The sequence below is a fragment of the Lactuca virosa genome, chromosome 2 (assembly GCF_052849685.1).
Source record: "Lactuca virosa cultivar CGN04683 chromosome 2, Lactuca_virosa_CGN04683_v6, whole genome shotgun sequence".
In the NCBI taxonomy this organism is placed as follows: Eukaryota; Viridiplantae; Streptophyta; class Magnoliopsida; order Asterales; family Asteraceae; genus Lactuca; species Lactuca virosa.
The window spans coordinates 65,892,799-65,919,384 of record NC_136427.1 but is presented as its reverse complement, the minus strand read 5'-3'; the positions used below and the strand labels follow the sequence as shown (position 1 = coordinate 65,919,384).

The 26,586-nt window shown below is 39.5% G+C and overlaps 1 pseudogene; it reads left to right on the top strand.

Moving 5' to 3' along the window:
* The first annotated feature begins 229 nt into the window (after positions 1–229).
* On the top strand, positions 230–2,306 carry LOC145157469 (secreted RxLR effector protein 161 pseudogene; annotated as a pseudogene).
* Positions 2,307–26,586: the final 24,280 nt, after the last annotated feature.

The window sequence follows — 26,586 nt, the reverse complement described above, 5'->3', positions numbered from 1 at the left end:
AATTTATGTTGATGACATCATCTTCGGCTCCACGAATCCCAGCTTAACAGCTGAATTCAGGAAGTTGATGGAAACTAAATTTGAGATGAGCTCAATGGGTCCAATTAACTTTTTCCTTGGCTTAAACATTAGACAGGGACCCGAAGGCATCTTTATTAACCAGCAGGCATACACCAAGACACTGCTTGCTAAGTTTGGTATGATGGGAGACTCCAAAGTTAAAGTTCCAATGGCTTTTGGCACCAAACTTACACCCTCATTGGAGAAGCCAGCCGCTGACATGAAGCTCTATCTTCAAATGATTGGGTCTCTAATGTATCTCATGGCTAGTAGACCTGACATCATGTTTTCAGTCTGTTACTGTGCCAGATTCCAAGCTAACCCACGCGAACCTCATTTGCAAGCTGTGAAAAACATCTTTCGCTATCTGAAGCGAACCTCCTCTCTTGGTCTGTGGTATCCAGCCAACTCAGGATTCTTTGTCCAAGCGTTCTCAGACGCTGACTTAGGTGGCTGTGGATTAGATCGTAAAAGCACAACTGGAGGATGTCAATTTCTCGACGGTAAATTGGTTAGCTGGAAATCAAAGAAACAAACATCTGTTTCTCTCTCAACTGCAGAAGCTGAATACATCGCTGCATCATCCTGCACATCACAAGTTGTATGGATACAAAGTCAGCTTAGAGATTACGGGCTGAACATGAAGAAAATCCCACTATATTGCGACTCTGAAAGTGCAATTAGGATTTGTCACAACCCAGTTCAACACTCGAAGAATAAACACATAGCACTGAGGTATCACTTTATCAAGGATAACGTGGAAGATGGCAACGTGGAAATTCATTTCGTAAGGACGACTGCTCAACTGGAAGATATATTCACTAAGGCTTTACCTGAAGCAAGCTTCAACAAGATTTTGCAAGGCCTAGGAATGATGGAAGCAGAATCAGTACCAAAATCGCCTTCGCTTCAATAAAGGTAAGAAGCGAAATAGAGCGAACCGAAATGAACCGAACATTCGGTCTATTTCGGGTGAAGCTTGACCATGAACCGAAATGAACCGAGCGTTCGGTCTATTTCGGGTTCGGTCCTTCTGAACTCGTTCGCTTCTTTTTCTTATCAAGGCATTTTGATTGTATTCCTATGTACACTCTTTTAAAATTCTTCTTATATTCATAAAATCCAAAAATATTTTCCTTTTTCGTTCAATTGAACAATTTTCACAAAATACAAAAATATTTTTCGTTTTTGATCTAATGATTTCTTTTGCATAAAGTGTTACTCTCGATGATGACGATTCAGAAGGTAAAATCTCTTTTCTATAAACTTTCTACGCGTCCCTAGAAGCATGCTGCTGCATGTTGACTAAAGCCTCGACAGATTTTGAGTGAAGCCTTAATAACATGATACATACAAATCATGTTTTCCCAAGCTAGGCTGCAATGTTCACTCTAATCTTGAGCTACCTTACTCTACTCACATTGAGCTTAGAGTTTTCTGCTTAGTCCTTCCTTTACAGCAGAGGTACATTTGTTTCGTATACCACCTCCATCATTTTTCTCCATTATACTTCGTCTCACCAATATAACCCTTGAGACTCTCAGCATTTCCCACTGAGGTTTATGGTTATACAAAAATATGTGTTAATGATCTTAGTTTCATGTCACTATGTACTGAGTGAAACCCACCATTCAACACCATTAATGAATTGACGGCACATGAACTATATGTTACAAATGAAATCTCTTTTTATTTTGCGTGATTCTTCTGAAATTTTCTATTACCAAGAATTTTTCTTCCCCAAGGATCCAGTTAATTTTTTTTGGGATTTCTCACCTATCCAACAGTCAATAAATAATTTCCCTACCTACTTGTTCGACAGATCACATTGATCTCACAAGTACTTCGTTCAGTTTCGGTCTTATATCAAGTATCGAAATCACGGATTGCAGCAAAAGCCACCATTTATAAGCTTTAATTAAAAGATGCCTTTCAATACTTCTTAACAAGTACTTGATCGTTATTTAATGGGGAGCCACACAAAGCACTTTAAAGTCTCTCTTGACTTTGAAGGAAGAGATTCGTGCCCAGAATCAGCTGCTTTATGTCTTGTTAAGACTTCACAAATTAACACAAAAAGTTTTCTTTATTTCTTTATCTTTGACACTCTTTGCACGAAAATTTTAGATTTTCCAAAATCTGGTTCTATTCATGGTGTTCTAATATCTTCAAGTATTACAATGTTCGATAAAGTTACAAAGGCAATGACGGTTCATGAGAAATATGGGGTGACGTTTGGGATATAGTTAAAGTTGAGTCAGCTGTTAACCAATCGTTTCGACGATTTGAAAAAGCACTTTTTATGGACTGGTGTGTAAAAAGGAAACCTCCTTTCTCTTTCCTGCATCATCATCGTGTATGACAACTGTTTATCCGTCAAATCAGGCGCAGTTTCAAATAAATCCAAGATATCAGCCGTATTTTTCTCTCTCCTACCCGTACGTATAAAAGGATCAGGCACGCTCCACTTTACCCTTTTATCACTTACAAAACTCTCTCAAAGAACAAAGGTGATTCATCTTATTGTTCATCTTCTTCTCCAAGCTTCAACAATGGCAGACTCCTCTTCAGTTCACGATACCTCTGTTCACCAAACCCTTCTCACTATAAAACCTCAACAAAACCTGATCATCGATCTCACTCCCTTCCTCTATGAACCCTATATGATGTATGTTGTCGAGTGTCTCAAATAATCGCCTCTTGTCGACGCTCTGTCAAAGGTCGAAATTGTTCCCATGTCCTGCCTCTCACATATCTACTCTACTGCTTACTACGACAAAGCTGCTGAGAGGATTTACTTTGAAATCCATAACGAGAAGACTTCCATCTCCAAGAATCGCTTTTGTACCCTAATTGGTCTCTCTCAAGAACTCACTTTAGTAAACCCTGAATCGATCACTACTGGTCAACTGTTCTCAATGTTTTATCAAATGGGGTACACTGAAACCCTAACCACCATTACCAAGTTCAAGAAGTACTGCCTTCCTCCTCAATGGAATGGCCTATTCACTTTACTGTTCAAAGGACTTTCTGAGCGAAGTGCTGGCTCAGATGGAGCAAGCAAGTCATTCATGACTGTGCTTTATGGGCTCTATCACGGGATCACTTTGGATTATGGAACCATCATCTGGCAACAACTGGTCCAAAGCTTGTCTTCTTCCTCAAGACACTCAGAAATCTCATGTGGCAGGTACTGGTCCATCATCACTAAGTGGGCAATGGATCGTCATCACGTTCCAATCATGGCGAACTCTCTTCTCTCCTCCATTGCCACTTTTCACACAACGAAGATAATCGTCACGGATCCCACCAAGTACTCCTTTATTGGATCCATTCCTGACACCATGCTTGCCTGTGTGTCTGCAGCAAGCAATGTTTTGCAACAATACATGAAGATTCCTTCTTCGGGTCCAAGGGAACTCACGTTAGCCATGGTTCGCTCCATTGAAGAGGCTGATAAACCAGCCAAAAGGGGAAAGAAAACTGAGACACAGAAGGAGACAAAGGTTTTCAAAACCAACCAAGGGCTAAACCCCTAAGAAGCGAAAGTCAGACAAGGCTGCACCGTCACAGTCTCAACCGAAGAAGCAGAAAAAGCCCGCTAGGAGGCTCATACTCCAATCTTCAAGCCATTCAGACTCCGAGTATGTTCCTCCCAAACACAAATCTGCCCCTCCTTCAGAATCTGAAAGCGAAAGCTCTGACGATGAGGCTTCGGGTCATGGTGATACCCCGCCTCGCTCGCCTACCCCACAAATATCAGTTCGCTCCCAACCTTCTTCTACTCCACCTGTTACAATCCCAATCTCCATCCCTCCTATATTTCCTATCCCTACCTCTCAACCATCCACTACTATTCCAATCCCTAATCCAATCTTCACAGACACTACCACTACCACCACTACTACAGGGGCTCATTCTACAACTCCCACCCCACCTGTAACAACCGAACCACCAGTAACAACCGAACCTCCTACCACTACCAAACCCTTATCACTAACACCATCTATTGACACCAACCCAGTTCTCGGCGGTGAGGACTTGGAATTTGATTCCACTTATTTCAGTCCTTACCGTGTACAAAGTGATGATGATGAAGATGCTCCTGTCACCAAGCGTCATCTCAAAGCACTTAACGACAAACTCGATCAAATGCTTTCCTCCTCTACATCTGGGGCTTATTCTGATGCTGCTTTAAAGGCTTTGTTCTCCTCTGTAGTCCAAGAACATAATGCCTCCCTGACTGATGCAGCCAAGGCTATAGAAGCTTCCACTTCACAATGCCAGAAAGCCTCCCTCGCTGTTGAGGCTTCTACGAAGGAATGCAAAGAAGCGACCGCAAAAGTCGATAAACTAATTTCTGAAGCTCACTTGTTTCTCGATTCTTTACAGGCGGCTGCTCAGAAGAAGTCTCAGACCATGAACACTTCGGTCGATAACCTTCAGAGTTCTCTTCAGGCTGAGATATCCAATCTTGAAGCTGCTCGTATAGCAATCGAAGCGGCCAATGTTACTCTGCATGATAATGTCAAGGATCGATTGACTCAACTGGAGGCAGAGTTGGCTGTGGAAAATCGCATTATGGATGAGCTGGACAAACGAACATCTCAGCTAAAAATCCAGAACCTCAAGCTTCGCACTGCAACAACTGAACTCAACGATTTGAGATCTGAAAGGGAGGTTATTCGAAGCTCTGTTGGCGATGTTCACTCCATTTTGCTTCACCTTCTTGATGCCCATGATCCCATCATCACCATTACCATCCGAAGGCACTTGGCTGAGAAACTCAGACCTGCACTGGCTATCCTTAGTCGTATTGAGGGTGTTCCGGTGACTGGTGTCCAGCCGAAACAAGGGGGAGAGAAGGTAGTGAAGACTCAACCACCTCCTGAACCGAAATCAATTGCTGAACCGAAGGATAATGAAGCTTCGGTCAGTAAAAGGAACAAGAAGAAAAAGAAGATCGGTGAAGACGACATTGATGATGAAAATGATGTTTTTGAAGAAAATCCTGAAAAGCCTTATCAGAAAAAAAAACCAACTGATAAAGAGGTTGAAGAAAAGATCAAGAAGCTAACGGCTGACCAAGAGAAGAAGCAAAAAGAGAAGGAGCTTCTGGAAAAGAAAAAGTCCATTTTTCCAGAATGGACTATTGACTCGCTTCAAAGAAGTGCCATAGACGAACCAAGTGTTCTTTGGCTCGAACCAGTCATGTCCTTTGGGCTTGAAAACTCCAAGGATGCACAGTTTGACATGCCAATCACTCGAAAGGCATTCATCTTTCACTGCTTCAACTCAACTGATGCTATCCCTTCTCCAGACCCGAAGGTGGATCGGGATCTATTGGAATTCTATCTGGAGTTCGCTCAACCCTAGTACTTGACCTGGAGTTCGCAGAAAATCACAACTGTCAAGGTTCTGAAGCCCTACTCAGCAGGGAAGTTTGTTAATGTGAAATTCAAAGTGACTCGAGGATCTGAAGGCTCGGTTCACAACTTCACTCTTGCTGATCTACCGAACCTCAATCCCCACGACTGGATACTCCTCAACAACATCTTACTGTCAAATCCTCAGGAGTATCAGCCAATCATTGATCATATCAAGCGAATGCTTGTCTGCTACATTCACGAAGTGGCAAAAATGGATCAAGAGATCGCTTCAGCAATTCACAAGCGAACCACGATCAAACCGATGGGAAGAGCTGGCGATATTAACTCGATGGTCAAAGGCAAGATTGACCCAACATTCCACACAGTGATGTTTATCAGGGGTGAAGGTCAAAAATGCCTATTCGCTCTTGTTGACAAACACCTCTTCTCAACTGCTTGCTTGGAGCACATTTTGGAGATTATTCAGAGGTGTAGTCAGAACACAGCAGCCGACAAGAAGATGTTTACTGATATGCTGAGATGGTACATTCAATTTCGGCAGACTCTTCTTGCAATCATCCCTCGGTTGTTCAAGGTGGTGAAAACTGTGAAGCCTACTCAAAGAAAATGATCTCTCGCCTCATTTGACGCAAAGGGGGAGATTGTTGGGCTTATAGTGTTGCGTCATGGGCTCGGTCCTTAGCCCAGTTTTGGATGCCGGTTTGGGCCTGTCCAACCGTGCATGTTTTTCTCTAGGGTTTAGTATTTAAGCTGCATGCATGCAGTCTTTGTTATTAAGGTTTTTATTATTTTCTCACACAAGTTTTGTAAACCCTAGCTCGCCTCTATAGTGGAAGTTCTTCATCGAGCTCTGCTGAGGCGTGACTATATTTGAATCATAAGCATATCGTTGATTCTATTCTGTGTTCATAATATTATTGTGTTTGTTTTGTTTGATCTTCATCTTTTACCTGTGAAAGACGGTCAGAGATTTATTCTCATCAGGATGACTTTGTACTTGGACTCGGCGAGCCCCCCAGTGGACTTGGCGAGTCCACCGTCCAGAACATCAGAAAATCGATTTTTAAGGCATTTTCAAGCAAGTAGCATCAAGTATAATTGAAAACAAGCCTAGACTCTGATACCATTGATGGGTTTTGAGCAATTTAACACTCCTAAGGTGTACATGCAACCCTAAATACCTTGGATCTATTTTTTCAATATTACACATGTAAGCTTGAACTTTCCAAGGTATTACCCAAACTAGCATACAAAACTTTGAGACAAGGGTAATAAAACAAGTAAGATGACATACCTTTTGTTGTAGTTGGAAGCCTTGGAGTATTTGGCCTTTAAGAACTTAGCACTAATAGTGTGGATGCCTCAAGTGGAATCACAACACACCATGGACAAAGAATAACATTTTTGAGAGAGAATCTTCATACACCAAAACCGTCCATATGAACTCCAAGAACATTAGTTTACGATTTTGGCTATGGAGTCACATATTTATATGTGGGATTCCAAGGGTCATGGGTTAACCCTAATCCATACCCATGGGTTTATGATCCATGGTTCATGTGGCTCAACTCTTTATGCATCCATACATAAACTTAGTCCAACATGGATCATAAGCCCAACATATAAATATAACTTATTTACATAATTAGTCCCCATTGATTTAATTAGTCTCTTTTGATCACTAAATTAATTCCAAACTAATTCTTGATCAATACTAATTAAATCATATGATTTCATATTAATATATTAGAACTTATAATATATTAATAAACCATAAGTAACCTCTTCTCAAAAGTTCATCCTAACAAATTGTCCTGATGATATGCAACCCAAATGGACCATGTTACTCTCGGGTCAAGTACATACCAATTATAGTTATAGGCTTAGACACCTAATCCAACATAGAGGGGCTGTGTTGGAGCATGGAAATGCTCTATAAATAATGAGTGATAGTTAGGTTGTATTTTCCCTTTATTATATTGTTGGTGTATTTTATCTCTCCCTCCTATATAAAGGGAGAGGTGTTTATTTTCTCATTATGCACCTTTTCTAAAATGTAATCTCTAGAGAGAAAAAGTGGTGGGATTTCTCCCATCCAGGGAGAGTTTCTCTTTCTTTCTCACTTCAAGAAAATTCTTGCAAAAACACGAAAAAATAAGTGATACAACATTCTCTCCCGAAAATTTCCTGTTTGAATCCAATAAGTGACCTTTTTCTTCCAGTGATTATGACTGGTTTGAAGATTTAGATCTTATTTTTTCTGCTTCATTGGTTGTGGTTTGAAGTCGAAGACCTTCATTGTTAGAGATTAATGGCCAGTTTCAGACTTCACAGCAGAGTTTCAAAGACATTTCAACACTTGATTTCATTTTATTACCATACTTGCTAGTCGGATTACTGTATTATAGCCTTGTATCACTTATTGGATCTCTCATAATTTGTAAGCATTTAGGCATTTAGGGAGAGAATGTTGGAGCATGGAAATGCTCTACAAATAATGAGTGATAGTTAGGTTGTATTTTCCCTTTATTGTATTTATGGTGTAAATACTCTCCCTCCTATATAAAGGGAGAGTTGGTCATCTCTTAAAAAGCTAGCTCACTTTTCTTAGTTAGATATTACTTTTGTACTTTTCTCATAATGTAATCTAGAGAGAGAGAGAGAAGTGGTGGGTTCTCCCACCCATGGAGAGTTTCTCTCCCACCATGTTCTTCATGCAATATTATTATTATCTCTCTTTGTTCTTAGCCTTCTTCCATGAACTCATAATATGTTCTTCGTGTTCATACTTACAAAAACACGATTAATCTCGAGATATCTTACTTCCGCATCCACCGTTCGTTATAAAATTGGGTCTCTACACATCTAGGAGCCTAAACATGGTATCTTTTATCCTGACAGTCAAAATAATATGTGATTTCAATGCACGAATGACCTTCCTGCTGCTCCTACTGAGCATTTGTTTCATCTTCGTACGGAATTAATGGGTCATAAGGAATTTGAACGAGGTTATCATGTGTTGATCTCTCTTGAACTTAGGAAATGTTTAAAATATCTTCAGATTGATGAATTGGAGTGGATAAAGCTGGAAATTTTAAAAGAAGCAGGCGAGTATTTTGAGGATTCTCCTAATGACAATTTTGACGATTAGTTTTGTCATCATCAGATAGGGAGATTGTAAGGTCACACCTTATGATCTGATGAGTCAAATATCCGTCACACGCTGTCTACCAGCATCTGCAACAATGCCAACATCATTTCTAGAGTCTAAATAGCATCAACGACATCATGATAGTTTTGTTTAAAGTGTGATTCTTTTGTATATTAGTCGGTTAGATACTTTTTAATTATAGATAGAGTTGTATTTATAGAATAGATAACTTATCTGTAATCTCAGTGATTAGGATCAAACCATACGTAGATTCTATTACATCCCTAAAATAAAGGGATTTCTTTTTATTGTAATAATATATTGTCATGTATTACAGCTAAACCCTAATGCATATTGGTGATCGTCGTTTTGACCACTTTGTGCACTGTTCTCTTTGTGAGAACACTTTTCATAGTGAAAAACCATTTTTGTGATAATCATTGTTCTTCTGTTCTTTTGTTTTTCTGTCATCTTTCTTTGTTTTTATACTTGTTTGTATCCGATTAAGTGAAGCTTCAAAGATTTGGAGTGGTTAAACTGAATTTTTAATATGGAACAAACCTTCTGGTCAGGCGAATTTACTGAGCGCTAAAAGGTTAACTATGTTGTGAGGATGCTCGAGCATGAGGCGTTATGGTGGTAGGATACGATTGACATGAGACTTAACGATGCTACACGGGATGCTATGACTTGGGAAATATTCAACGAAAAGGTATAAGAATGGTTCTATAGTGAAGTAAGCAAGCAATAAATTGAAATAGAGTTCTTGGCACCGAAGTAGAGAAATATGACTATACCCCAATACAATACAACTTTCACTGAGAAGACGCTTTTGGCCACAGATTATTGCTCTACTAAATAGAAGGTCGTACGACGCTATGATGAGTGGTTACCATACGACTACCCGGATATGGTTAGATCGAAGGCTACTTTGATTCAAGTTAATTTGCATGGTTATTCACACCTTGTTTGTGATCCTCGGCATCCCAGTCACAAACTTGAAGGCCACAATCGAGATTTTAACATGCCATTGAAAAGTTCAATGAATCTCAAAGGATCTACGAATTTCAAATCCAATTAAAACTTAATAATCTATTTCGTTTTTCATGGTGGAAATTGGTTAATCGTCATTTACCTACCTTTAAATTTTCTACAATTGGATTACGGCATTCCTTTTTGCAGTTGTAGAATATTATGTTGGGTCCTAGCCTTAATATTTCGTTTGGGTGTTATATTAAGGACTAAAATCAACTAACTTGAATTTCTCCCTCATAGATGTCTAGTTCTGACAACTATGGTCTTCCTTTTCTTTTTGGAAAAAGCTTTCTAATGAAGATGATCTCCCACATGGCGATCAAGTTGAAAGATTAATCCATGTGTCGTGTATTAATGGGACTGGAAATCATACTTCACTTCCTCCACCTCCTCCAATTATTCTCCCTAACACACAAGTTCAAAGACTTGAAAAGTTTAACGTCACTCAAGCCATATTGGAAAGCAAACACAAAGATGGAAGTCTGTATGTGCCAACATCTTGGAGATGAAGTTACATATTGACAGGATGGGAAAGTTGGGTGTCAAAGTCTCAACGAAGTTGGCTGTTGACTGGGTTCTTCAATCACTTCCCGAGTCATATAGCGGGTTCATTAAGGACTACTATATGACAGACCACGACATGACCCTTATCGATCTTACCTATTTGCTTGTTGCTGCTGAATCAGCAATGATTTGGTGCACAAGTAAAGCAAATTTGGTTGGAAGGTTTACTCCCCAAACTTCCATGGACATTGACAATGGTAACATTGGAAGTCCAGAAAAGCTTTCTCTTCCCAATGGAAAGGGATTGGCCATGGTAAAGTCAATTGACCAAATGGTAAAGAGAAAGGCTAAGTCTGAGATAGTCCAATATACTATTCCTAAAAGTTCCATATGTTCCTATGGCCAAGATAAGGGGCATTGGTTGCGAAGCTGCTCTATTTACCTGAAAGATTATCAGGATGGTAAAGTCAAAAACTTTGACTCTACTTCAGGTAAGTCCAATATCTAACTCTATTAAGTTCCTATTTGGAGATTCTTAATACATGATGTAATGTAATTACATTTTGATGTTTTGGAGAATCAAAGAAAAGAAAGGAAACTTAAAGGAAGAATAAGCGGATTCTGATCGCGAAGAGATGGATTTCGATCGCATGGTTCGGTGATCAGAATTTTGAGCTGTTGCTAAAAAGTTGTCATAGATTGCTTATGAATAGATAACATCATAGTTTTCATTTGTAATTGAATTGTAAGGAAAAGTTTTTCCGCAGTTTTATAAATAAAGAAAAGTTTTTTATTTTATCTTATTTTAAGTTTCCTTACAATGGCATTTGTCAAAATTGTTGTTTATATGATTCCATTAATAGCAATATTGGAAAATGTATTTGTTTCTTTCGTTTGTGGTAGTTAAAATAATTTACCAAATAAGGAAAGATTATCATCGCCCAAGTTTCGATTGGATAGAAACTTGGAATCATGCAACTTGTGTTGTGTGATGAATGAGAACCTCCATTTTTGGGACACTAGGACTAATTCCTTGTTTACATGTATATGTGAGTCAAGTGAAGGACTAGGGGATCGGGTACACTTGGTTGTGCGCTGGTCAGGTCCACCACAAAGAACGATAAGACTATTTGTTATAATTTACTAAAGTTTAGTAAATATGGTTATGCTTATAAGTTTAAATGTAATTCGGAAACATTGGAATAATTTTAATGTTTGGCAGAACGAATGAGAGGAATCAAATTAGGCAGAAAGATAAAAGTTTCTCAAATCTGAAAAAGATGGGAGAGTACTTTAGTATTGTGGTTTATGATCATCTTAATGATTATGGAAAACCATATCACAATTGATCCTCTAAGCATATCTTAGTGCATTTATATGGCTAAGAAGAAGAATCGTGAATTGTTGAAATGGTTAAGTCAAAAACAAGTCTTACAGTGATACTCCAAGATTGTGCCTTGAGTGACATAATCTTAAGAAAGGCTTATAACACTTATCAAATGTAGAGTCTAATGTTTTCTACTTTTGTACATTTGAAATTGGTAGGTTGTGATGTCTTGGATAAGACAAAGACCAACTAAGACCAATTGTGTGAAGTGTTTTTCTTGATAAGTAACCACACTAACAATTGAATATTAGTTTGTCAAGTAATGTCCTTGACAAAAGAGAATCTTATATGTCAAAAGGTCAGTGGGAGTATTAAAGATCTTGAAAAAGGTTCAAGAACTAATCAAGAGTAAACCTGTTGTTAATCACTAGCATGCGACCTGAGGTTTGTAACCTATCGTGTTGACATATTCTTGTTTCTGTGGCCAATCCAGTTAAAGTTGACTATGCATGTGAGTTCTATGAGTGCTCAATTGTTTGCATAACAACTTGGAAGCAATGGTAGGCCCTTGAGCTGCCAGGTGGGAAGAAATTAAGATTGAAAAAGTTCAGTCCATATGAGTTTGGATTTGTCACTAACCTTGTCTTGTGATTATGGTTATGAAAAATTCACATGGAAAGGAATATATACACCATAAAAATCTAAGTGTCATAAGGTTTCTCTACAATTCATGAAAATGATTGTGAGGAAACGCTTTCACTAAGTATATTTTAAGGAGATAGCAATTGTGTTATTTGCATTCTCAAATTCGATTATGATTACGACATCCCTCTTCATAGTACGAATTGTGAGAAATGGAAAAGGTCTAAACATTTGAGACTTATTGCTGTAAGTTCTAAAATTGTTTAAACACACATGTGAGCTATCTAAGGAAAGGTGTATGAGTTGGAGAAGCATAGATAAAGTATTATCGAAGCATCTCGTACCAGAAATCTGAACTTTGGTCGGGAAGTCAATAAGTATAGATTTATAGAAGTCCAGCTATAAATTTATAGAAGTCCAGCTGATTTCTGGGTAAATGTCAAAGCTAGTGGGAGCATAAGTGTTATGCTAGTAAATAATTATTATGCTAGTGGGAGCATAATTATTATGGTAAGTGTTGCAAGTTAGCAATGTTAATTATAGAAAACAAAAGGTTTCAATTCGTAAAGTTGCAGCGTTTGAAAAGTTGTTTTGCTATAATTAAGGGAGTGAAATTCATACTTCATTTCAATTCTAAAAGCTTAGATTGAGATTTTAATCAAATTTAGTCAAAAAAAAATATATGGATGTTATGTTGAAATGATTCAACATAAGGAAATTCTATATGTGGAAATATTATAGCAAGAGACTGGTCACGTCTTTATGTAAGACATTATGTATCGTACCCCATATGCTTCGGGTGTAGGATCGGTTGCATATGATATAATATTAATCTGTTCTAATTTTCCAAATGCCTAGGGCATTAAGAGGGAAAAAGGGACTAGAACAAGATATGACTAAAGTGGTTAAGCAATTGTCGAGGACAATCTGAGGTTTACCACAGATTGGTTGCTCATGAACAGTTGGAAGTATAGTGAAAATTTTGGAAGGACCATATTGACATATTCTGAAAAGAGGTGACTCTTGTTCAGAAGCGATAGTCAAAATGGGAATATGGAAATGTTTCCATAAGTGGAAGTTATTCTTTAAATCTATGTAAGATTAGAAAACTTAATGCAAGAAGGATGTTCAAAGGAATGCACTTTGAATGTGAGAGTTGGTTTCCATGGAATTGCTCTCCATTGGAATACTTTGTAATGTCTGTTGCTAAGTCTCTGTGACTTTTGTGCATAGTCATTACAAAAGGATCATTGCATATAAGTTTAGAATCTAACAAATTTCAGTAAATGGCAAGAATTTGGTATTCTTAAATTTATCATAAGTATTTGAAATTGTGAAATGAGCATCATTGAAATGTTGTCAATTGATCTATTTCACAAAGAAAGGACCATAGGCAAACATAGTGTGCATGCTTGGAGCATGGGATAACTATTGTTTTAATTTAAGTATTAAGTTGATTATTCGAATCATAATACAATGAATAATGAATAATCAATATGGCGATTAGATAAAAGGTGTTTTATTTACACTCAAAAGTTTTGGGGCCATATAGGATTAGTATTATTCTTGTGTTTCACTTTGCATGTTTTGACAGCCCGAATAACTAGGTTATTCAAACCATCCACAATCGATCATAATTTGGAAGTAGGTGTTGAGGCAAGATTGCCATGAATGGGTCTATAGGATTGTCTAAGGTGTTAGACATAGCAAAAGTTTGATGCAGTATTCATGAGTACTCCTGTAATAAGACTTGAGTATTGGATTCAACCCACGCTCATTTGTATCACTTCATGGATTTTATCACGAGTGATCATGAGACGATAATATCTTATATTTTTGAAACCAAGACATGTGAGTTGTAATTTACAAGTCGGTTGCACATTAACATATGTAAACACACCAGTACCTTGGTGTTATAAAACATATCGTTGTGTGTGATTTGATGAGTAAGTACAAGCTAGCATTTGAGTCGAATTTTATCCATTCCTTTTACCCTAAGAGGTATAGAAGCGATATTTGTGGGCCCCTCGATGATTTAGTGATGACAACCCTAAGTGCTTGGCTAAGCCTGGATACTTTTGATTTGTTCAATTAGTCAGTCGTCATAAATCGGAAATCGGGAAACAACACATGAACAGAGAAAATGATTATAATCCATGTCTAAGTTCATACGATATCTAGAATGGAGGAATATATGATACCTTATCTAATGGACGCGTCATTGACTAGGTCAGAGTTCAACAGCGGCTTTTAAGAGCTACGATTGCTAGTCGAGTTGTGGAGTTATACTTGCAATAATAGTTACTAGATTTAGCCAAGTGGGAGACTGTTGGATTAGGTGTCTAAGCCCATAACTATAATTGGTATGTACTTGACCCGAGAGTAGCATGGTCCATTTCGGGTTGCATATCACCAGGACAATTTGATAGGATGGACTTTTGAGAAGAGGTTATTTATGATTTATTCATATATTATAAGTTCTAATATATTAATATGAAATCATATGATTTAATTAGTATTGATCAAGAACTAACTTGGAATTAATTTAGTGATCAAAAGAGACTAATTAAATCAATGGGGACTAATTGTGTAAATTAGTCATAGATATATATATATATATATATATATATATATATATATATATATATATGTATATATATATATATATATATATATATATATATATATATATATAGTTTGGGCTTATGATACATGATGGACTAAGTTTATGGAAAAATCCATAAAGAATTAGCCCACTTGATTCATGGATCATGAATAATTAGCCCAAGGGTATGGATTAGGGGTTACCCATGAACTTTGGAATTCTACACTATATATATGTTACTCCATACCCTAAAATCGTCCCTACATGTTCAAAGAGTTCATAGAGCCGATTTCTAGTGCAAGAATACTCTCTCTCAAGGTCTCCTTTGTCTTAGGTGTGTTGTGAACCGTTTGAGGGATCACACTTGAGGTGCTAAGTTCTTAAAGGCCAAATACAACAAGTTACAAGCTACATAAAGAGGTAAACTCCTAACTAGTACTTTTTGTTGTTTATGTCAATTGCATGCTAGTTGTAGGCTTAATGCTTTGGAAACAATATTGCATGTATAATTAGAGAAAACATAGATCCAAAGCATTTAGGGTTGTATGTGCACCATAGGATGTTGTAGTATACAAAACCCAACACAATATACCCAAGGATGAATTGACGAAGATTCATTTGGTTAGAAAAAAGACAAAGTATGAATACAATGAATGGATCCTGATTTAGCAGATTAATTCTAAACATAAGCGTATTAGGGCCTTTAGCTGGTCCATCTCAGCCATCTTCCTCATATACATCTCTAAAGCCAAGAATGTCCAGATATACAAAATAACTTCTTCCATTTGGCACTGTCACATCAATAATAAACTGCAAGTAGGAGTTGAGCCCACTCAACACATGTTCATCTACGAGCCTAAACATGGTATCTTTTATCCTGAAAGTCATAATTATATGTGATTTCAACACACGATTGACCTTCCTGCTGCTCCTACTGAGCATTTGTTTCATCTTCGTACGGAATGAATGGGTCATAAGGAATTTGAACGAGGTTATCATGTGTTTATCTCTCTTGAACTTAGCAAATGTTTAAAATATCTTCAGATTGATGAATTCGAGTGGATAAAGCTGGAAATTTTGAAAGAAGCAGGGAAGTTTGCTGAGGATTCTCCTAATGACAATTTTGACGATTAGTTTTGTCATCATCAGATATGGAGATTGTAAGGTCACACCTTATGATCTGATGAGTCAAATATCCCACACATGCAGTCTACCAGCATCTGCAACAATGCCAACATCATTTCTAGAATCTAAATAGCATCAACGACATCATGATAGTTTTGTTTAAAGTGTGATTATTTTGTATATTAGTCGGTTAGATACTTTGTAATTATAGATAGAGCCGTATTTATAGAATATATAACTGATCTGTAATCTCAGTGATTAGGATCAGACCATACATAGATTCTATTACATCCCTAAAATAAAGGGATTTCTTTTAATTGTAATCATATATATTCATGTATTACAGCTAAACCCTAATGCATCTTGGTGATCGTCTTTTTGACCACTTTGTGCACTATTCTCTTTGTGTGAACACTTTTCTTAGTGAAAAACCCTATTTGTGATAATCGTTGTTCTTCTGTTCTTTTGTTTTTCTATCATCTTTCTTTGTTTTTATACTTGTTTGTATCTGATTAAGTGAAGCTTCAAAGATTTGGAGTGCTTAAACTGAATTTTTAAGATGGAACAAACCTTTTGGTTAGGCGAATTTACTGAGCGCCAAAAGGTTAACTATGTTGTGAGGATGCTCGAGGATGAGGCGTTACGGTGGTGGGATACGATTGACATGAGACTTAACGATGCTACACGAGATGCTATGACTTGGGAAATATTCAACGAAAAGGTAGAAGAATGGTTCTATTGTGAAGTAAGCAAGCAAGAAATTGAAATAGAGTTCTTGGCACTGAAGAAGAGAAATATGACTATACCCCAATACAACACAACTTTCACTGAGAAGGCGCATTTGGCCACAGATTATTTCTCTACTAAAGAGAAGGTTGTACGACACTATGATGAGTGGTTACCATACGACTACCCAGATATGGTTAGGTCGAAGGCTACTTTGATTTAAGCTATGGATGAGGTACATAAAATTGAGAAAAATATCGTGGTTCGTGACGGTACCTTAGGAAATGGAGGAAAAAACAGGAAATAGAAGGGATCGTCTTAATCCTCAAAGAAAAAAAGGGTCACCAGAATAGGAGGGGTGACAAGCCAGACTACTGTTGAGTTTTTATTCAAAAAATCCGGTTTCATAACTTGTAAAATTGACAATGGAAGCTTTAAAATTGTTGAACAAAACTAAAACTATTTTACCCACCAATGATCATTTTTAAAGACTTAGAAAGATTAAAACAACCATATAAGAGAAAGCATAACAACCTTTGAAGACTTTGATCCTCATGGGAGGTTGGAAGTTGATGAAGTGTGACATGAAACTCTAAAACAAGAGTTCTCTACAAGTATCCACAAAGCAAGAGTAGAACCATCAAAACATGCAAATATTTACTTGTAATTTGTTGTTAATAAGCATTTGAAATATATACCAAATATATATTCAAAGGTGAAGCAACAAAGGGACATTCTTTAACATCAAAATGAAAGAGAATGAAGGAGAAGGGAGGCTTGCAAATTCCGAAATTTGGCAGCCCCTAGACCACTTGTTGCTCTCGGTTTTGTGGCCAAAAGAAAGACGAAGAAGAAGCTTGAACTTGCTTTTAAGAACTAGTGACTTATCTCTTCATTCACTTGCTTATTTATAAAGACAAAAAGCAAGAAAGGACCATACTTTCTAGCTAGTCAAAGCATGGTCTCAAAGGACAAACATGCTTGAATAAATTAAGCAAAAGGCCATCACCTAGCTATACTTCTCTAGATTTCGGCGATGATGGTCAAAAAGAGAGTATGGTGTGTCCATTAAAATAATCCCATGACTATATATATATATATATATATATATATATATATATATATATATATATATATATATATATATATATATATATATATATATAAGCGGTTAGCATCCCTTTTGGCGGTTCTGAAAGGTCCACACACATCGGTGTGTATAAGATCCAACAAACCTTCACCCCTTTCACAAGTACTAGTGAAGGGTGACTTGGTCATCTTTCCAAGTAAACAACATTCACAAGTGTCATCCGACCTTAAGTCGAATGACTCCAAGACTCCAGCCTTTTGGAGTTGGCCTATGCGCTTCTTGGTGACATGTCCAAGACGATAATGCCACAAGCATGCCTTATCCAAACTATTGGAAGAATCAATGTGCAACACATTATTTCCTAAGTTGTCTACAACCATAACAGTTTCATATACACCATTACAAGGCAATGCTTTAAAATAAAAAACACCATTATAAAAAGCATTAATAGCACCAATTTCATTATCAAATGAAAAACTAAAACCTTGTTTGTACAAACCATGAAAGGAAATAATATTTCTCGCCATATCAGACGGGTAGCAACAATTATTCAAATCTAATTCCAATCCACTACTAAGCAATAAAGAACAAACTCCAATCTTGGTGACAGGCGACATTTTCCTATTCCCCATGATCAAGTTCATCTTAATGTGCTCCACATCCCTACTTCTTTTTAGTCCCTGCAAATCAAAACAAATGTGAATTCCACAACCTGTATCAAGGACCCAAGAACAAGATTGTGAAAAGTTATTAGATAGAATAGTATAAATACCTGCGTGGGTGGGCTTAACCTTCCCATCCTTGACATCCTGTAAGTATTTGGGGCAGCTTTGCTTCCAGTGCCCTTTATCATGATAATAGAAACACTCTGCTTCTTTCGGGTTGGTAGAAGGATTAGCAGAACCAGCTTTGGTCCAGCTAAAAGAGGATCCATCAAGAGACTTTCCCTTGCGGCTCTTAGAGGGTGCCTTCCTTTTCTTCCCTTTTCCATGTCCAATTGCCAAGACAGGGGCAGTAGTAGTAGCAGTAGAAACAACAAATTTACCTTTGAGACTACTTTCAGCAATCCTCAAAAGGCCTTGAAGGTAAAGAGTGTAGAATGATATTTATGGCCAACTCTTCATCGAAGTTCACATTCAACTTCAGCAAGCTGTCCACAAAACATTGCATTTTCTGCAAGTGGGTCGTGATGGATTCTCCATCCTTTATCTTTGTTGTTATCATGGAGGCGATGATTTCATACCTCTCTTGACGAGCATTTTGATGGTATCTTTCCATCAGGTCTTGGTGTATCTCAAAAGGATAGAAGTCCTCATAGGACTTTTCGAGTTCAACTGTCATAGTGGCCAGCATCATAAAAGACACCTTAGTGGAATCCTTCTCATGAGTCCTAAACTCAGCGATCTCCTCAGGAGTAGCAGACGCCTCATCAATTTCCTTAAGCTCTTTTTCGAGGACATATTCCTTGCCCTCGTAACGAGTAACCATCTTGATGTTCCTGATCCAATCATTAAAGTTGGAACCATCAAAGACAAGTCTCCCACATAGGTTCATTAAGGAGAAAGAGCCAGTAGGGTTTGAGCCAGAAGCAGTGTTCGAAGAGATCTGAAAAAGAAAGACAAAGTTTAGATTAGATAATAGTCATTAATATAACACCCAAATGAAATATTAAGGCTAGGACCCAACACAATATTTTACAATTTGGAAGAGGGATGTCGTAATCCAATTGCAAAATATTTGAAGGTAGGTAAATGACGATTTACCAATTTCCACCATGAAAAATGAAATTGATTATTAAGTTTTAAATGGATTGAAATTCCTAGATTCTTTTGAGATTCATTGAACTTTTCAATGACATGTTTAAATCTCAATTATGCCCTTCAAGTTTGTGACTGGGATGCTGAGGATCACAAACAAGGTGTGAATAACCATGCAAATGTACTTGCTACTCTTAATTTCATATATCACCTAATCAATGTGCCGGTTAACCACACACACTCCATTGATCTATGATAAAAATCAAGCCACCCTTTGCCACTGTTACTTGTCCATCTTAGTGTGTCGGTTAACCACACACGCTCTACTAACGACTTGTTAAGTTGCAAAGTGCAATATCATGGATTAGCATCAAATTCACATTTTTCTTAAAGTAACTAAGATTGAGAATTTAATAAAAGTTTAGTTACTTTATAATTATCATTATACTTTTAACAAGAATTAATGTCCTATCCTACCCGTTCGGCTAACGACCCTCCACTAGTCAAGGAAGCGGTGGGTGAGAGTGGACACCCATTAAACCACCATCTAATAGGCAGTAACCTTCTACCCCCTTATAGACCGGCTTCGTGAATGAGGCCTACTAACGGTAAGACTGACTTGTCTTATATATATATATATATATATATATATATATATATATATATATATATATATATATATATATATATATATATTACACTTATAATATTATAATAGTATAATATTTAAATTCTAAACTTTTAAAATTATAGGGTTTGGAATTAAAGTATTCATAAGTGTGACTTTACAAATTCCAAAACTTGAGGGGAAATTATAAAACTCTTTAAAACTTTTCATTTCCATAACTTATGAGTTTAATGAATTTTAAATGTGACACTTTTCATTTTCCATAACTTGAGGACAAGTTATGGAATTCATTAAAGGCATTATCCAATAATTTATCTATGATCTAGTTAAACTCATAAGTCAAGATAATTCATATCAACAATTTACAAGAAATTAGCCTAATCATATAAACTAATACAAATCTTGAAATTTTGACAATTATCTTTTAATTGGATAAGCATGATCACTACCATATAAAAATCAGATTTCATGTTTCAAAAAACAGTTTGTGGTAGTGATCCTAATCCAATTCTGGCAAAAAACTCGAAATTATGCAAACAGAACCATTAACTCGACGAGTGAATGATCCTGACTCGTCGAGTTGGCCCTTTACTGAGTGGACTCGTCGACTCAGCCAGTGGACTCGACGAGTTCATCAGTCAGAGGCCAGAAAATTGATTATTTCAACTTTAAAAACTTATAAGCATCAAGTATAACAGAAAACAATCCTAGGCTCTGATACCACTGAAGGGTTTTGAGCACTCTAACAACCTTATGGTGCACCTGCAACCCTAGATGATTTGGATCTATGTTTTCTCTAATTATACATGCAATTTGTTTTTCCAAAGCACGCATCCTAACTAGCATACAACTTGAAAATTGAACAATATAACTAGTTAGATAACTTACCTCTTAATACGACTTGTAGTTCTTGGCCTTCAAAAGATTTAGCACCTAAAATGTGACGCCTCTAATGTGTCACAACCACTAAGTGCAAAAAGGAAGCTTGAGAGAATAACTTACTTAGCACAAAATTGGTTCACACTCTCCAAGAATGTATGTGGCGACCGATTTTAGCTCTAGGGAGTTCCTTTCATAGTGTGACAAGTGCTAGGGTTACATCCATGCAAACCCTAATGTGCCATGACTCTTCATATTACTTAGGCTCCATGGGTTAAAATTCCTTCGACTATCCATGTTGGTTTAGCCCATCCTATATAACCATGGATCATTGGCCCACATTATAAGAATCATTGATTTACCAAATCAGTCCCCGTATATTTAATTAGTCTCTTTTGATCACTAAATTAATTCCAAATTAATTATTGATCAATACTAATTAAATAATATGATTTCATATTAATATATTATACTTGTAATATATTAAAAAATAAAAAATAATCTTATTCTCAAAAGTCCATCCTACCAAATTGCATTGGTGAAGGCAACCCAAAAGGACCATGCTCCTCTCGGGTCAAGTACATACCAATTATAGTTATGGGCTTAGACACCTAATCCAACACTTCCTTGTTCCGTAGAACCTTTACCTTCCTCTCAAGAACAGCCACTGGTCTTTCCACGTAATTCAGGCGCTCATCGACCATAATATCATCTAATGACACCACTGCCTCCTCATCCTAAATGCACTTCTGCAACTGTGAAACATGGAAAGTGATGTGGATCTGACTAAGCTCCCCATGGAGATCTCGTCTATACGCCACCTTGCCAACCCTGGTAGTGATCCTGAATGGCCCGATATATCGGGGACCCAACTTCCCCCTCTTCCTGAAGCAAATCACACCCTTCCAGGGCGAGACCTTTAGGAGTACCATGTCACTGACCTGAAACTCCAAGTCAGATTGGCGCCGGTTGGCGTAGCTCTTCTGTCGACTCTGTGCGGTCTGCAATCATTGTCTGATCTGCTGAATCATCTCGGTAGTCTGCAGGACTACCTCGGTCCGACCCATCACCCTGTGACCAACCTCTCCATAACAGACTGGGGTGCATCATCTCCGTCCATACAACAGCTCATAAGGTGGAGCACTAATATTGGAATGAAAGATGTTTTTATAGGAGAACTCTAAAAGGGGTAGGTAGGAATCCCAGCTCCCATCGAAGTCAATAACGCAGGATCTCAACATATCCTCGGGAGTCTGTATGGTCCGCTCACTCTGGCAGTGTGTCTGTGGATGATAGGTTGTACTGAAGTGCAGCAGCGTGCCCAGCTCCTCGTGGAACTTCTGCCAGAAACGGGAGGTGAACCAAACATCGCGGTCTGAGAAAATAGAGACCGGCACCCCATGGCAAGCAACGATCTCGCGGATATACATATCGGCCAGCTTCTCGGCCGATGACCTCTTTCGAATGGGCAGAAAATGAGCACTCTTGGTCAATCGATCCACGATGACCCATATAGCGTCGAACCCCTTTGCCATTCTCGGCAATTTGGTGATGAAGTCCGTCGTGATCTGCTCCCATTTCCACATGGGAATCTATAGAGGCTGCATCTTGCCATGCAGCCTCTGGTGCTCGGCCTTGACCATCCTACAGGTCAAGTACCTCTCAACGTACCAAGCGATCTCCCGCTTCATGCATGGCCACCAGTAACTCAATCACAAATCCCGGTACATCTTGGTGGCCCCAGGGTGAATAAAGAAGCGGGACTTATGAGCCTCCTCCAATATAGTCTGTCTGACCCCACCAGACAACGGAACCCATACCCGATCGCAACGGGTCAATAATCCCCGGCTATCCTACACAAACCAGGTGTTCTCACCCCTAATCCTCTCAAGCTTCCAGTTCTCCTGAAGTATAGCCTCAGCCCGAGCTTCCCGGATCAAGCTCACAAGTGGAGAATCCATTGATATCCTCATACATGTCACTGGGGTAGAAGATCCAGCTGACTTGCGGCTCAGAGTGTCCACAACCACGTTCGCTTTACCTGGGTGGTAAAGGATCTCACAGTCGTAGTCCTTGACTACATCCAGCCACCTGCGATGTCTCATATTCAGGTGCGGCTGATCCATGTTGTGTCTCAAGCTCTTGTGGTCCGTGTATATGGTACAACAAACCCCATAGAGGTAATGTCTCCAAATCTTGAGAGTGAATACCATCACTCCCAACTCTAGATCATGAGTAGGGTATTTCGTCTCATGTGGCTTCAACTGCCGTGATGCGTAGGCTATCACTCGTCCTATCTGCATGAGGACCGCTCCCAGTCTTGTGATAGATGCATCGCAGAATACTACAAAATCCTCAACTCCCTCCGGAAGAGTCAAGACTGGAGCCTCGCATAGTCACTGTCTGAGGGTCTCAAACACCCTCTGCTGCTCGGGGCCCCACCAGAAATGCACCCCTTTCCTCGTGAGACGAGTGAGGGGTACTGCAATCTTGGAGAAATCTTGTATGAATCTCCGGTAGTACCCTGCTAATCCCAAAAAGCTCCTAATATCCGAGGGAGATTTCGGAACCTCCCACTGCATAACTGCCTCAATCTTGGCCGGATCGACCAAAATCCCCTCCTGCTTAACGAGATCTCCAAGGAACTAAACCTCTCGTAACCAAAACTCGCACTTAGTGAACTTGGTATAAAGCCGTTCTTGCCTCAGGACTCCCAATAGCTCCCATAGATGCTCCTCATGCTGCTATCGGGTCTTGGAGTACACCAAGATATCGTCTATGAACACGATGACCGAGCGATCGAGAATCGGTCTGCAGACCCAATTCATCAGGTCCATAAATATTGTCGGTGCATTAGTGAGCCCAAACGGCATCACCACGAACTCGTAATGTCCATAACGAGTCCCAAACGTAGTCTTCTCCACGTCCTCCTTCCTAACTCTGACCTGATGGTACCCAGACCTCAGGTCTATCTTGGAGAACCAAGATGCTCCCTACAACTAATCGAAAAGATCATTTATCCTCGGCAATGGATATCGGTTCTTCACCATCAACTTGTGCAACTCCCGGTAGTCAATGCACATCCAGTGTGAACCGTCCTTCTTCCTGATGAAGAGAATCGGCGCTCCGCATAGAGAACTACTCGGACAAATGAACTGCTTGCCCAACAGTTCCTGCAACTGTGATGACAGCTCATGCATCTCTGGTGGTGCCAACCGGTATGACGCCTTGCGATAGGTGCCACACCCGGCACTTGGTCGATCCTAAACTCGACCTGCCTCTCCGGAGGCACTCTGGGTAACTCCTCCGGGAACAGGTCAGCGAACTCCCTGACTACTGGAACCTCAAAAACCTTGGTTTGATCGCCGACCTGTGTATCCACCACATACGCTAAATAACCCACACACCCATGCTGAATGTACTGCCGACCCCTGGCAGCTGAGCAAAACCCTGATCCTAATCTGGTGCCTTCGCCGTAGATAACCAGTTCTCCACCACTTGGGGTCTGAACTACCACTCGCTGACCCTCGTAGTCGATCATGGCACCGAAGCGACTAAGCCAGTCCATACCCACAATCACACATACGTCCCCCATGGGAATTGGAATTAGGTCTATCGGGAAAGATACCCCGAAGATCTCCAATATGCAACCTCGATAGACCGAAGAAGCTGAAATCATGTGTTTGTTGGCGATAGAGACTCGCAGCGAACACTCTAGCTCTCTTACTGGCAAACCGAACTCCCTACTAAATGTCTGAGAGACAAACAACCGAATCGCCCCCGATTCAAATAATACCAAAGCAGGTAAGGAGTTCACTAAAAACGTACCTAATCATAGGTACAACATATAAGCATAAAACATATATAATCAATAAGATAAAGAGCAGAAACATACCAGCAACTACATTCGGTGTTGTCCTGACCTCCTCTGTTGTAAGCTGGAAGGTGCCTCCCCAAGCCTTCGGAGGCTCTACTCTATCCTGACCCCCGTCAGCAATCCTCAGCGTAGCCGGCACTAGATCCTGCATCGGCCTGACATCGAGCTGTGGACAATTGGTCTTCACGTGACCAACCTGATGACAGTGGTAACATATCCTCATATCCTGAACTGGGGCTGGCTGGTGAAAATCCCACGCAAAGTGCCCCTCCTTGTCGCATTTGCGGTACACGCTACCCGACCTACAAACCCCATAATGACCCTTCTAGCACTTGCCACAAGTACGACCCTGCTGTCCCCCGACCTGGAATCGGCGGTCTTATACCGCTTTGGCGCCGGCTGTGACTGTGCCGGGCCTGTCGTTCCTCCCTCAATTGCAGCTCAATCTCTAGCTCACGCCGCCTAGCGGCCTCCTATAAATCCAAAAGCATATCATAACGCTGGGTCGCCACAAATTGCCGGATGTCAGTCTTGAGCATGCTCAGATAACATATCATCTAAGCCTACTCAGAAGCAAACTCCGGGCAGAACATCGCCCGCTCTGTGAACATACGGGCGATCTCCGTCACCGTCTCAACATCATGTCTCAACTCCAAGAACTCCTGATCTAACTGTTCCCGCTCGACCCGTGGAAAGTAGCGGGTGCGGGACATATCCCTGAACTGCTGCCAAGTAACCGCAACTCTCTGATCATCAGAATACGATCCAGTCATCAACCTCCACAGTCCTTTGCCCCAGACCTCAGCAGGTTCAAGGCACATCTGACCTTCTGGTCAGTAGGACGTGAACATGTGAAGAAACAACCCTCCACGTCACATAGCTACCTCATGGCTTTGATGGGGTCCTAAGTCCCATCAAAAGTCATGGACTTCGTGTTATCGAAGTCCCGGTACTGGAATGCCCGACTGGCTCCTCCCCCTGTCGCAGTTACAGATGTTGTAGCTGTTGCGGTAGCCGTCTCAGTGAGGGCTGCGTAACGCTCATCAAAATACTCCATCATGGCGGTCTTGATAGACCCAAACATCTCCGGTAACTGAGCCCGTAACATCGCAACAACCTCATCATGCAGGATCTCCCGAATCCTGGCGTCCATCTCTTCTGGCCCCATATGGCCGATAGTCTCGGGCACTGCTGTGCCTCCTGTTCGCCACTCCCTGATCCTGACCCAAATCAAGTCACAAATTGTCAAGTAACCATCATGCTGAAAATATACCAGGAAGATATCAGATATTCCATATAACGATCCGGGAATCAAATCTCAACAAAACCCTAGGGGTTTTGACTTCCTTGCTATGCGTATGGGTCCTGTGCTTTCAGTAGTATGGGCCCATACTACCTTCCACACTTACCCATATTTGTCCCAAGTATCATCACAACGCCCTAACACTATATATAAGCATGGCGTGCACTCAGTCCTCACTCCTAGAGGAAAGCTACATATCTCATAACTGGCGGACTATCCCCCAAATAACTCACCCACCCATGAAACTTCCACCAACCCTGCAGCACTAGTATATGCTAGCCATACATAACGTTGGACCCTATACACTTTTGAATACCTGATCCTACCCTAAGACCTTCATCAGACAAGAACAGGAAATAAGGCCAAACCAAACATTCTCAGGCTATAAGATCTTAATTATGTACAGCCGTGATGCATACACTAAGCAACTACAGTAATGTTGTCAATTTCATATAAGGAAAAACCCTAAGCTATCAGACATCATATA